The sequence below is a fragment of the Mastomys coucha genome, unplaced genomic scaffold, assembly GCF_008632895.1.
Source record: "Mastomys coucha isolate ucsf_1 unplaced genomic scaffold, UCSF_Mcou_1 pScaffold14, whole genome shotgun sequence".
Taxonomy (NCBI): Eukaryota; Metazoa; Chordata; class Mammalia; order Rodentia; family Muridae; genus Mastomys; species Mastomys coucha.
In genome coordinates this window covers 60,777,016-60,790,987 of record NW_022196896.1, presented here as the reverse complement: position 1 = coordinate 60,790,987, position 13,972 = coordinate 60,777,016, and the positions used below count along the sequence as shown (strand labels likewise).

At 38.8% G+C, this 13,972-nt stretch overlaps 1 long non-coding RNA gene across 1 annotated transcript in view; it reads right to left on the bottom strand.

Moving 5' to 3' along the window:
- Nucleotides 1-8,944, bottom strand: part of LOC116089118 — a 21,405-nt gene extending 12,461 nt beyond the window's left edge. The window contains exons 1-2 of the long non-coding RNA XR_004118165.1: nucleotides 8,659-8,944; nucleotides 2,213-2,467 (exon numbers count right to left, since the gene is read on the bottom strand). This is a non-coding gene — a long non-coding RNA (uncharacterized LOC116089118). The remainder of the gene's footprint in view (nucleotides 1-2,212; nucleotides 2,468-8,658) is intronic.
- Nucleotides 8,945-13,972: the final 5,028 nt, after the last annotated feature.

The following is a 13,972-nucleotide window of genomic DNA, read 5'->3' as shown; positions in this document are numbered from 1 at the left end:
CTTTTGGAACAACAGTTTTTATTTGAAGTCCCATGATGCCTAATGATATTGATACTTTTTCATGTACTTACTAGCCATTTATATTTCTTTTGAGAGCTGTCTGCACAAGTGAATTGCCATATATTGATTGGATTATTTTTCTTTTGGCACTTGTGATTCTTAGTGCTTTATATATTTGAGATACTAATCCTCTGTAAAGTAAACATCTGGCAAATACTTTTCTCTCAGAGTGTAAGCTTTTTCTTGAGTTTTGAATTTTAAAATTTTCTGTGCAGAAACTTTTTGATTGGATGCAATCATATTTTTTACTTTATAGAATTAATTACCAAGCTGCTAGAATCATTTTCAGAAAGCTTTTGTTTATGTCTTTTTTTTTTTTAGTAATAGTTCCTATTTTATGTAGCATTGTGTCCTTTTGTTTTGTTTTGTTTTAGTTAGAAATTTTCTTTATTTACATTTCAAATGTTATCTCCTTTCCTGGTTTCCTCTCTGAAAAAAACCTCTATTTCCTCCCCTATCTCCCTGTTCACCAACCCACCCTCTCCTGCTTCCTGGCCCTGGCATTCCCCTACACTAGGGCATAGAACCTTCATAGGACCAAGGGCCTCTCCTCCCATTGATGACCTACTAACCCATCCTCTGCTACATATGCAACTGGAGCCACGAGTCCCACCATGTGTACTCTTTGGTTGGTGGTTTAGTCCCTGGAGCTCTGGGGGTACTAGTTAGTTCATATTGTTGTTCTTTCTATGGGTCTGCAAACCCCTTCAGCTCCATGGGTCCTTTCTTTAGTTCCTTTATTGGGTACCCTGTGGTGAATCCAATGGATGGTTGTGAGCCTCCACTTCTGTATTTGTCAGCCATCGGCACAGCCTCTCAGGAGACAGGTATATCTGGCTTCTGTCAGCCAGTACTTGCTGGCATCCACAATAGTGTCGGGTTTTGAAGATTGTATGTGGGAAAGATCCCCAGGAAGGGCAGTCTCTGGAATTGTATGTGGGAAAGATCCCCAGGAGGGGCAGTCTCTGGATTGTCCTTCCTTCAGTCTCTGCTCCACACTTTGTCTTTGCAACTTCTTTAGTGGATATTTTGTTCCCCCTTCTAAGAAGGATCAAAATATCTGCATTTTGGTCTTCCTTCTTCTTGAGTTTCTTGTGGTTTGTGGATTATATTTTGGATATTCTGAGATTCTGAGCTAGTATCCACTTATCAATGAGTGCATACCATGTGTGTTCTTTTGTGATTGGGTTACCTCACTCAGGATGATTTTCTCCAGATCCATCCATTTCCCTAAGAATTTCATGAATTCATAGTTTTTAATAGCTGAGTAATACTCCATTGTGTAAATGTACATTTTCTGTATCCATTCCTCTGATGAGGGACATGTGGGTTGTTTCCAGTTTCTGGCTATTATAAATAAGGCTGCTATGGACATAATGGAGCATGTGTCCTTATTACATGTTGGAACATCTTTTGGGTGTATACCCAGGAGTGGTATTTTCTGTACTCTCTTTGAGCAGTTTCTGAGTTGAGATCATACATGTAAGTCTTTGAATAGTTTTGATTGTTTTTATTTGAGGTGAGTGATAAGGATCAATGTTTATTTTTTTGAGTGTGCAAAGCCAGTTTTCTGAGCATTAGTTCTTAAGTGACTATTTTTTTTCTCTAATTCATTTTTTTGGCATAGTTGTCAAAAATTAGATGGTGTGGCCTTTTAAATTTAATTTAAGTACTCTATTATAATTGGTTTTTAAAAATAATAATTATATAGTTATAGTAACCTAGGAGGATTGTTTTAAACTTGAACCTTGGGTTAATTCAGAATAGGAAAACAAATCATTGTAAACAAATTATAGACACTACTATTGGTGCCAATTTTATATTCCATTTGTTAGACAAAACTTTTATACTCAACAAATATTCTATCCAAAGAATTGATGTATTCTTTAGATGGCAGACATCATCTGCACTGTTGGGGCCACATGCAAGAAGCATATGAGAGAATGACTCTTGGGTCTTAGTTAAGTGATTCCCCACACTACCATTGGGTGGCACATGAATGACTGATCTCCAACAACCTGTAAAGAAAACTGAAGACTGCCTTAATTTGTTAAATTTGAGACTCTGAAATTGTGAAGTTCTTGTGAAGAACTATCCAGATTGAGAAAGAGCAAATTAACCCATACTCTTGACCCTTATCATGAAGACTTACCTTGGGAGCACCCAGGGAGTACATGTTGTGGTATGTAGACCAGCTATGCTTTTGAGGTGTATTCTATGATTCATGTCAATTTCAGAAGACTGGAATTTCAATGCTTAAGGAAGTTCATCTCCCTTCAGGATTCTACCATGTCTTTCCCGTTGTAGCTGGGTATTCAACCTTTCTCAGTTTTCAGCTCTGACTGCCTGGTCGCGGGTCCCAGATTATAACATGGTACGCTTAAACTCACTTTACTGAAAGGGAAAGCTGAAACCAGAATGATTAAATGACTTGGCTAAGGTTAAAAAATAGGTCATCCCAAATGTGACATACAAACCAATTCTTTTGATCATATCTCACAGGCTTCATTCCATTTGACTGCACTATCTCCACGAATCTGATTTAATCCTGCCTTTCTTCTTCATATTCTCTAGCAGGATTGGGCCATCAATCAGTTTTCAGTGACAAGAATGCCATTTATTCTTATGTGGAGTACTGTCTGCTACTTCAATACATCTTAGGGGCTTTTTTTTTTTGCCACTGATTCTATTTTTTTTCCTGTAGTTACTTCTCAGTTTTATATAAATCTATCCTTAAAGTCTTTCTACCTTAATTTTTATATACCTGGTTAAATAATTGTCTTATGGCTCATTTTGTCTGTAGTTATTCTTATTATGACATTTTATTTCTCATTTATAATGAATTTCAGGGATGAAGAGAGAAGTCAACAATTCCCACCACCCATGTAATTGGCATGTAATTGTCCATAACCCTAGTTCAAAGGGTTCTGATTTTTTTTTCACTTCCATGGGCACAGGCATGCATGAGGTACACAGACACACATGCATACAAAACACACATGTATAATTAAATAAACATGAAAGTATAAGGTACATTTCATATTTATGTCTTTCTCTTTTTATTAGCACTAGTTTCTAGCTTCTACAAATCACACTAGATAGCTTCAGTTACTCCTGTCCATCCTATGTACCACCAAATTGGCTTTGTTTGTATGTTCTTTTATATCTTTGTTTTTGATGTGTGTATATTAGTGGCCAGAGCACATACATGGAGGTCAGCAGACAACCAGCAGGCTTCAAGTCTGTTCTTCCACAATGTGGATCCCTAGAATCAAACTCAGGTTGTCACGTTTGGCATCAGGAACTTGATCTACTGAGCTAACTTTCCAGCCACAATCTGCCTTAAGAAACAATTTATTGCTTTGCATTTCTCCTGAGAAGCCTAAGATTGTGAATGGTAAAGGATTACCCACAGGATGGCTCAGTTGGTAAAGGTGCCTGGTGCTTAGAGAGCTTTCAGAAAGCAAAGGAGTTTGATTCCTGGGTGCCACATAGTAGAAGGAGAAAATTGAATGTGTTGAGCTATTCTTTGATCTCTGTATACATACATACATACATATATACATACATACATACATACATATTCACACACACAAAATAAATGTATTTGTTTTTAAAAAATAGATTCAAAAGTATTTTCATACTTATTTTTGACAATGTATGTGAAAGAAACCAACTATGATGAAAAGCAAAATGTGAAAGTTCTTCCTATAGGAATTAGACATGACCTGGAGTATGTTCTGGAGATGAGAAGTATTCAAGAAACACCCAAGAAGAAGTAATGAAAAAAGAAACAGCTCTACATGGCTTCTAGCATCCTGCCCAACATAAGCATCAGACATAAGAATATTGTGTCCCAACAGCCAACTATCTCTCTTGCTGTGTCTTTCCCAGAGTCTAGTATGTATCTTTATGAGCATACATTGAAGGACTGACTCTTCATTTGCACTTCTGATGTATATATTCTGGAACTGTAGACCCCCAAACTACTGTGGATAAAGGAAAGGAGAGACATGGACATGGAACACTAAGCTTTACTTTGTGAAGTAGGGGTGCTGCACAATTATGGGGACAGGTGTATGAGGAACTTTGTGGAGTACAAGTGTGACAGGATTGTGGGTGACAGGTGCATTAGGACATATGCCCAGAACATATCTTCATAGCATGTCAGAGCTTAAGATATCAGGCTTAGAAGGAAACCAGTCACAGGGCATCAATGTCACACTGGAAAGAAGCCCACAGATACTGGGAACTGGATACTTATGTTTGAACAGTACACTGTGGAGACAAATTATGTCAAGATGATAGGTTTGGACAACACAAAGTGGCAGGACATCCTTTTGCTCAATAAGAAGTGAACAGAGAATGACCAACAAAGAGATTCTAGAAAAGGTGAGGCAAAGCAGGAGAAGAGAAATATTGTCTTAAAGATGCGAAAGAGTAAGTCTCAGGAACAGGTTTAAACCGGAATAGATAGAAAGCAACCTTGATGTAAGCAGCCATGCGGAATAGAGAAGAATGATGTTATGAAATTTGAAACATGTTGGGAAAACAATGGGAATAAATTAAAATGTGGGTTGATGAGACAAGAATCTCTAAGGAATGTAAAACGCAATAGCAGTGGAATAATAAAAAGTAGAAATGCCATTGTGAAAATCAGATTCAAGTACATTATATTCATCATTTCCTTGTAGGATGGACTTGAGAGAATCACCCAAGGGGAGAAGGGAAGACAAATAAATTAATGAGAGACACAGTAAATTAAATAAGGAGACTACACTGTTGATGATTATCTTTTTGCTACCAAAGTAATCAATAATATAAAGGTGTGTATATATTTGCATAAATCCAGATTTCCCTCTTCAACAAACAACTGAATAAGCTGAAGAAGTGTTTATGGCTTCATTAGAAATCATAAAAAGATAGCAAGATTCCAAGGTTTTGGCGACGTTTAGGGTGCCAAAAGTTGCTACATTCACCCAGGTATTTCAAAAGGCATAAATGAGAAGCTCAACCACCCCCCTGGAATAGTCATGAGAGACAGTGGAGTAACACCTGTAACAGTTCTGAGCTGAATCATTTTGTAGTTATTACTGACAACCACTGATCAGCACCTCACAAACTTGTAAGCTTCGTTTGAGTTTATGCTTATTGTTAAATGTGGACGGTTGCCTCACTGAAACACACAGTTCGGGTGCCATAGTTGTATAAAATGTACAGGTGTGTATAGGATGCTTAGAGAATATAGAACGGGTTTGGTATTATTGGTGTTTTCCCCATCCACCATCCTCTGCCTCATAAGATCCTCTGGATCCACCCTCCAAGTGTTTCTAGAAAGCGCCCCCCTGCTGACCATTCCTGCTGCTACCACTCAGAGCATGACTTTGCTATCTTTGGCTGCTTATTGAAACAATCTTTGACTAATTTGAATGTAATCTTCCTTTTTCTTTGACTGTACTAAATTAGGATTCTTTTGAATTTTCCAGCTTGACTCATTTGCTTGGATACTTACTGTTGCATTTCAAATGAGAATGTCTTCCATAAACTCATGTATTTGAACACTTGGTTCCTAGTTGATGGAACTGTTTGAGGAAGTTATGGACCCTTTAGGGATGGATGGGCCTTGCTGGACAAAGTGTTACTAGGAGTGGGGTTTTTAGAATTTATAGTCCAGCCCAACCACTTCCCCCTTTCTCCCTCTCCTTCCCTCTCTCCTTTCCTCTCACTCCTGACTCTGCTTCCTATATGCTGTGCAGATGAGTTATGGTTCTTCTGCTTCCTCATGGCCAGTCCTTACAAACCCTCTGTCATTCCTCCCCAGGACTCTGTCCTCTCAGGAACTATGCACCAAAATAAAGCATATCTCCCTTAGTTCTTTTGTCTGAGTATTCCATGTCAGAAGCAGAATCCAGAGTACTGTGGAAAACTTTGCATTCATTTCGTGAGCCTTTGAGATTTTTTTAAAGAAACTTCCTGATAGTTTTACAACACAGAGCTGGCCTACAATCTCCTCCTCACCGCAACCCTTAAACCCTTTGCAGCCTCTTGTTTCAGCAGAGCTCAATGAGTTCTGACCTTTCTCTCTTAAGGAGAGGGCTTGTTTTTGTTATGACACAAGAACACATTGATATGTAATGTACACTCTGTGGTACTCTTGGAGATCCGTGAACATGGTCAAAGCCACTGTCTCTATCCATGTTCTCCATCGCCTCCAAAAAATTTGATTGTCCTTTCATTGTTATTGTTGAGGTTTCTTTTACATGATTAGATCTAGTCTTTTAGTGTAATTTTAAGTATATGATACAGCATCTTTATTCAAAGGCACTGAGATTTGCAATTCCTTCCAAGACTTGTTTTCTACAACATTAGCTATGTACCCTGTGACCAGCACCTCCCCATGTGGCACCATGGCCTCTGGATGCCACAATTCTCTGCTTTTTCTTTTGCTTGAAAGTAAATTCATAGAGTTCAAAATGAGGGGCGAAGTTCTATTTTTCTCTTTAGATTTATTCAGTTCACATAATACATACATGTATGTTCTGTTCATACACAACAGATTGCCATATATTTAGCTCTGTAAGTAAATGCACAAATCTGTAGCCCCAGCACAGACAACTTTTTCATGATCCTCCCAGATTTTATCACAGTGTTAGACAGGGCTGCAGTGCCCTTGGAGGCACCAGGATTCCAACCAACTTTGCTGACTGTTGGCAGTAGGACTGAGTTTCCATTTGGCAGCTGCTGCCTGTTGGCCATTGTGAAGTTGCTCTCAACTCATTGAGACTAATTTCAGACAATGGCCATGTGACTTTCTCAAACATGGAATCTTCTTCTGCAGATAGCTGGAGAATGACCAATAAAGTAAGATGGAATTTTAGAGGAAACAGGCCAATCGTGAGAGAAGGTTAACTCTCCAATCATATTCACAGATCTCATACAAATCCAACAAAGGAATTAAAAAGACTCCACAAAGCATTTGAAGGGTCATTTTAGTATTCTGCCTTCCAGGCCCATGGACCATGTGCCCACTTTGTGTGCTAGTCACCTTTTCTGTGTACTGATGTACCTTTTCCTTTTTGCCTCCTTCCCCTACTCCCAACCCCTGTGCATCTGAAACGCCAGCCTAGTTCTAGCCCTGCAGCCCGTGAACCATATCATTTATGAGCCCCTTCACCCAACTTAACTGTGTCTATTTTTACCTGATCCAATATTAATCATCAGCCAGCCTGTTCTGGCTTAGTTCAGATCACACATTTCCAGCACTGGCCCAATCTAAGGAAGGCTAAGTTTCCACATTAGACACCCAAAGAAAGAAGTCTACAGGCTCAGTTCAATTAGCAGAAACAGAAACATAAAGACCAAAGCAACATGCCTACCATCAAACCCAAACTAGTCCTATATAAAATTCTCTAATAAGAACTTCCTCAATGAATCCCAGTATGCAGTATTTAAAAGATTATAAATTGTAACATTTATCAAGGAATGCAAACAACTTAAAGAAGATACAAACAAGAAACTTTAATAATAATAATGGTCTAAACATGTAGTTGCCTTTAAGTGAAGGAGATAATCTGTGGTGGTCTGCATGGGACTCTTTCAACCCCTTGATGGATGATACAGCATAATTATGTTTCATTCTTTAAAACTCTAACAATAATGTGCAAGAAAATATTACACACCTCAGCGAGATGACAAAAAAAATATTAAGGATCTGAAAACTAAATCCAAGGAAGAGATAGAAAGGTTGAGGAGAAGACAAACTCAAGTGAAGATAAAATTGGAAAGCTCTGAATCCCAGTTAGAATGCCCAGGGGAAAGCCTCGCAAGTAGATTAAATCAAGCAGGAGACAAAACACACCACAACCTGAAGATTAAATATGGAATTTGGATAAATCGAGCAGAGAAAATATTAAAATATGCACTATGAGAAGCTGGCGAGAAATAAACAAAACGTGTTAAATGTTTCCCCTGGGAGTTGGCATGAAGAAGGTGGATGGGATCTGGCAACTCCGTAGCTAACAATCCTTCTGTACTAGACATTTATTATTATATTCATTCAACTTAGTCAATTTCTCTTACAAAAGTAATAGCAGTAAACCATGTGGGAGGGGCTGATGTTGGATGTATAAAATTCTGCTTCTTCTATGCCTTTGCCTAGACATGCCTTGATGGTAAATGACATAAATGTGGACACATCCACCCTGTGTGTGCTTTTGTTTTCCATTTCCACCAAACAACATTCATGGAGCATATTATATATGAATGAGGCTATTAATGTCATACTTTGATAATTATGGATTACAGGTCTAAGAGTTTTGGATTTTTCCAATTGAGATTCCACTCTCTTGGTACATACATTTTTTGTTGTTGTTGTTTGTTTCATTGAGCACTTCAAAAATAACCAAACTCTGAGTGTACTGTTTGACAACAAAGTCACCTTTGTTTGTTTGTTTGTTTGCTTCAGTGGATGGATTACCTATGAGCTGTCCTCTCCCACTTTACTTAGGTTTAGCACTCTGGATCATACTTATTTCACTTAACAAGTCCTCGTGTTCATGTCTGTTGCAAAGGATAAAAAGTCCCACTTCATGGTCTTACCATACATTTTTTTTTTTTAGTCATCCATTGATGGACAGGTAGGTTGTTTCCTTATCGCGATTGCTGAGATAGATTCTGGGTATGGTAGCACACTTTATGTCTTCAAAAGTTGTATTTGCAGTTCCTTCAGCTATACAAACAAGCTGTAGTGAACTGTGAGACTCTTTACTTTTTTGAGCATTTCTATGCTGTTCTGCATAATGACCTCATCATGCTGAACTCAGTCAATGCATACACAACAGTGTCTAAGGGTCCCTGTTTCTCGTAGGTGTTTGTCCTTAGGGTCTCTATGATGCTCTATGATGCTTGATGATGCTCTATGATGCTCTATGATGCTCTATGATGCTCTATGATGCTTTATGATGCTCTATGATGCTATGATCCTCTATGATGCTCTATGATGCTCCATGATGCCCATTTGGTTTACATTTCTCTAATCATTAATGATGCTCAGCAAGCACTTTTTCGTGTACCAGGCAGCCATTTTAAAAAATGGGACCATTTAATTTCCTATTGCAATATGTTGTTTGACCTTTTAAAAATACATTTAGTAAAAGTTTATTATTATTTTCTGTACTAACTTGTGGGAAAAGGTCATTTTATGGATGGCAAGTAAATATGTTTGTCATGGGAGCCTGAAGACATGATATCTAGAACTCAGACAAGAAAGCTGGACACACTGGCACACATCTGTGGTCCCTACACCCTGTAGAGGATGGGGGCAGAGACAGGGAAACAGGCAGCAAGCTCCTGCATGCAGCATGGCAACAGAAACAGGAGTGGTCCTTCAGGGTTTTTTATTTTATTTTATTTTAGTTTAGTTTTTGTGTGTGAAATATGATTGTGTATGTGTGTATATGTGTCTCTTGCGTGTTTGTTTTTATGTGTTTCTGTGCATAAATGTATATATATATATACATATATACACACACACACATTATATATATATATATATATGTCTCTCTGTATTTAGTTGTGTCTTTGAGGTGTCTGTGTGTGTCTGAGTGTGTGTGTTTCTGTGTATTTGCACACCTGTATAAGTGTGTATATATGTGTCTTTGTATGTGTGATTATATCTATGTGTGCCTATGTGTGTGTGTGTATGACTGTGTGTGTTAAGGTGCACAGGAGCCATAGTACTTATGTGGAAGTGACCGACAATCTTCAGAAGGGGTCAGTTCTCCCTTCCCACCCTGTAGATTCCAAGAATCAAACTCAGGTTGTGGGGCTTTACCCACTGAACCATCTCACTGGCCCCCAAATAAACAAATTGTTTTAAAATGTCAGTTTAAAACATCATTGTTCTTTTATTGTAGACATATCACACATTTTAACCTTTGATTTTCTTGAGGAGAGATCAGCCGTCAGCCCGGTATTGCTCAATTTGAGTTATCTTTGCTCTGGTCACTTTTGTCCTTCCTGCAACCTCTATTTCTTGTTCTCAAGTGTGTTGAGTGTGAGTGTGTGTGAATGTGTTAATATGTGTGTGTGTGTGTGTGTGTGTGAGAAAGAGAGAGAGAGAGAGAGAGAGAGAGAGAGAGAATGTGTGCATGTGTGTGTGTGTGTGTGTGTGTGTGTGTACATGTGTGTGTGTATGTGTGATACCTTGGTCAAAGGCAGTATAATGTTATGAATATTGTCAAGCATACACAGAATATGGGGTGATTATGGTGAGGACATCTCTGGTCCTCAGTCCTCTCGCCTTTTGTTTCCGTGTTTCTCTCTGTGTGATTTATACAGTGTGAGATTTCAGTGTACATCCTGAAACTGTGTTCTTTATTCTCTCTGTCGAAAAACAAATCTGAATCGTAGAGATTTTTTTTTTTTACTTTCCCTATTCTCTTCTGAGATAGCTACTGGACAATTACCTCTTCAGCTGTGGGCCCATTTCCTGTCATTTTCAGTCGGATCTTCTTTCCTCAGCTGTGTCTGACACTGAGTTTCTACTTTCCTTACAGTTCTAGTCTAGCAGTTCCGATTTTCTCCCTTCCTCTGTGCCTCCTCCTCCCCTCTTCCACCTCCTCTTCATTATTGTCATTTTCGGTGCTTGGCATTTAAACCAGAGCTTCATGCATGCAAAGCAGGGGACCTCCACTGAGGTGGAGGTAGATTCAGCCACTGTTCCCTGGAGGTAGACTCCAGCACCATGGTTCATTCTGCATAAGTTCAGGCATGTTCCTTCACTTCTCAAAGCCTGATTTCCTTATCTACAAAGCTGTTAGCACCAAGTTGGGCAGGATTCAGTGAGCAAATCCAGAGATGGATTTAGGGCAGGGCCAGACACAAAGAAAGCATCGTGGAGATGTTGACGACCGGAAATATTTTTGTATATTAGTTACTGATCTTGTCATGGGAACGAGATATCAGACAGAAACGTTGTAACAAATTCTGTTTATTGGATCTCACAGTTGCATGGCTGCTGGGACTGGCTTGGTCCAGAGTGGCAGGTGGTGGTGGGATGACCAGGTATGTATCAGGAGGTTAGTAAACAGAGACTTGAACAAGACCAGCGTCTATATCTAAACCTCCAGCTCTAGTCTTAGGAATGAACATCTGCCAGAGAGGCCTTGTGCTGGAAAAGTTCCACAACCTCCCAAAACAGCGCCACCACCTGGGGATCAATCGCTCAAGCACATGCACCTAGGGGAGTTTTCCACAAGGCATTCGCTTATTTGGAACAGACACTTCTGTATATCGATTCTGTATATCTAAACAGTTAGAATCTGGAATTCGACAGATTTGGTTCTTATGCTTTGCACTGTCATCATGTTCCCCATTGTATGTTGGAATTCTATAGCTTTCCAGGAAGATCTTAGTCTTTAACAACACTGAGACTCCTACGTGTCTTGGGTCCACTGGATTCTCTGGGACCTGGATTCTATTTCTTGTTTCAGTTTAAGTCAATATTCTAATTCGATGTGGGTGGTAGATATGAATTCTCACGGCATACTATTTTTCAAATTCATGATGTTGAAAAACATTTATTTGCCCTTTCCCTTTGCTATGGCATGAAATAGAAATTTGCTGAAAACATCTACTCTAGCTGACCCTCCTGAGGGTGTAAGGATGCAGCCCATGAAGATCCCATCTTAGCACAGGGGAATCAGAAAGCCCTGTCTTCCGAGATGTGTGGTTCCAGGACCCTATCTTTTGATCCTGTTGGGAACATAAGTACACAGACTCTAAATTTTCTGAATATACAAAAGTCTAGAGGGATCATGCTCTAGTATGGTTCATCTTTCTGGTCTCTGATCTTATGGGGACCAGGCAATACTGACTTTCATAGGAATTGACAATGTGAAGTAAAATTTGCCACCATTTGTGAAAACTTATTATATGTGAACCGTTAAATCATTGAGAGTTGAAATCTTTGCACTTGTTTTCTTTATGTGCACACATAAATTATATTATGCACATATAATTATATTTTTCCTTATTACATTTGTAATCTTTATCACCTATTCATTCTTTAATGGCATGACCACACATAACATGGTCATTGGAATCACTTTATAAAATATATTAAAACTGTAATCTTTGTAAGCCAGCAATTTTCAAAGTGTTGGCCACATCTCTCTGGAGTTCCCATTCAGAGGCTTTGTGTGTGAGGTCAAAATACATTCATTTTAAAATCTCTCTCTCTCTCTCACTCTCTCTCTCTCTTCCTCTCCCTCTCTCTCTCCCTCCCTCCCTCTCTCATTCTCTCTTTCTTCCTTCCTCCCTTTCTTTTCCCTCCCTCCTCCTCCCTCCCTCCCTTCCTTCCTCACTCCCTTCCTTTCTTCTTCCCTCCCTTCTTTTCTCCCTTTCTTCTCTCTCTCTTTCTTTCTTTCTTTCTTTCTTTCTCTCTCTCTCTCTCTCTTTCTCTCTCTCTCTTTCTCTCTCTCTTTCTTTCTTTCTTTCTCTCTTCCTACTTGATTGAGACCCACCATGTTGCCCAATGCTCCTGCATCCTTTACACAACCAAGGCAGTGTGCCTCACATGAACAGAAGCCCATTCACATGACATATGCATTTCCCTTCAAGTGATGATGGAAGTCTTAAGAAGTCATTTCATTTATGAAGCCCTGACCTTTGAGTCCATACATTTTTAATATCCTGTCTGATGACGTGGGAAGCAAGTACAAAATGTTTGTGTTGCAAAGTCCCATAAGGTGGCTGTTTAGAAGAAAGGAGTGTGTGGCTAGGGCTTTGACTATAGCCAATGTTATTGTAAGAACACTGCGTTTTTACATTGAACACTGACAAGCTCTGGCTATTCAGACTTGGGTATTCAGAAGTCATGCTTTCAATTTTGAACAAAGTGAGCCTGTCAGTTTGGGGAACAATCCTGACAGTAAATTTTACCAAATTATAAACGAGCTTTCAAGTGGAAATGAGAATTTTACAAAATTTATGTAAACTTCCTAAATGCTTAATAACTTTTTCTGAAGAGGTCATTGGTGATTTGAATTAGTGTGGTTTTTAAAATGTTGAACCAATGTTTTCTGAATGAAGTATTTATATTGTAATTCATAGGTATGTGAGCTTTCTTCTTTTTCAAGACTGCACTGTTTGTGGCTCTTTGAGATTTTATGGCCTTGGAGATGAATTTATATTTCTTCCAAAGTAAACTGTTTTGATGATTCTAATAAGAATTCCACCTAGTTGTAGGTCATGTTATTGCCATCTTAACAATCTTTATGTTTACATGTCTTTATTTTTTTTTTCAACAGAGTTTGTGGTTGTCAGTGCATGACAGTTTGACACTTTATTTAAGATTGTTCATAATAGTTCTCTGTTTTGATGCTTTTGTGGGGTGCACTAATGTTTGTAAGCAACATCTTTTGACTACAAGTACTTTTGGCAGGGGACTTGACTAGGATATACCAAATATGGATTACATTCCAATTTAAATTAAGGAGGATACCCATGGACTGTAATAATGTACTTTACAAGAGATTGTTGGAGGATGCCATTTTTATCCAGCCTTAGATGTCCTACTTATCACCAGGTAGGTTCCATCTCAACAGAGCCTTGAAGAAAAGGTAGGCTTGAGGAGGAATGAAGGATGAATGTCTGGAAAGATTGTTAAAAGCAGAGGGAAGAGACTCTGAACCAATCAGGTGTGAAGGAGTGAAGCCTCAGGAAGGATATGGAGAACTTCGAACAGCTTGAAATTGACCTGAGAGTGTCCTGGTGGGAGACCAGGAGAAGGGGTTTTTCTTTCCCTGCATCCTCACCAGCACTTGGTGTTAGTTGATTTATTGACCTTCATTATTGTTTTATTGATCCTAAGTGGTGTACAGTGGAATCTCAAAGTAGTTTTGATTAGTAT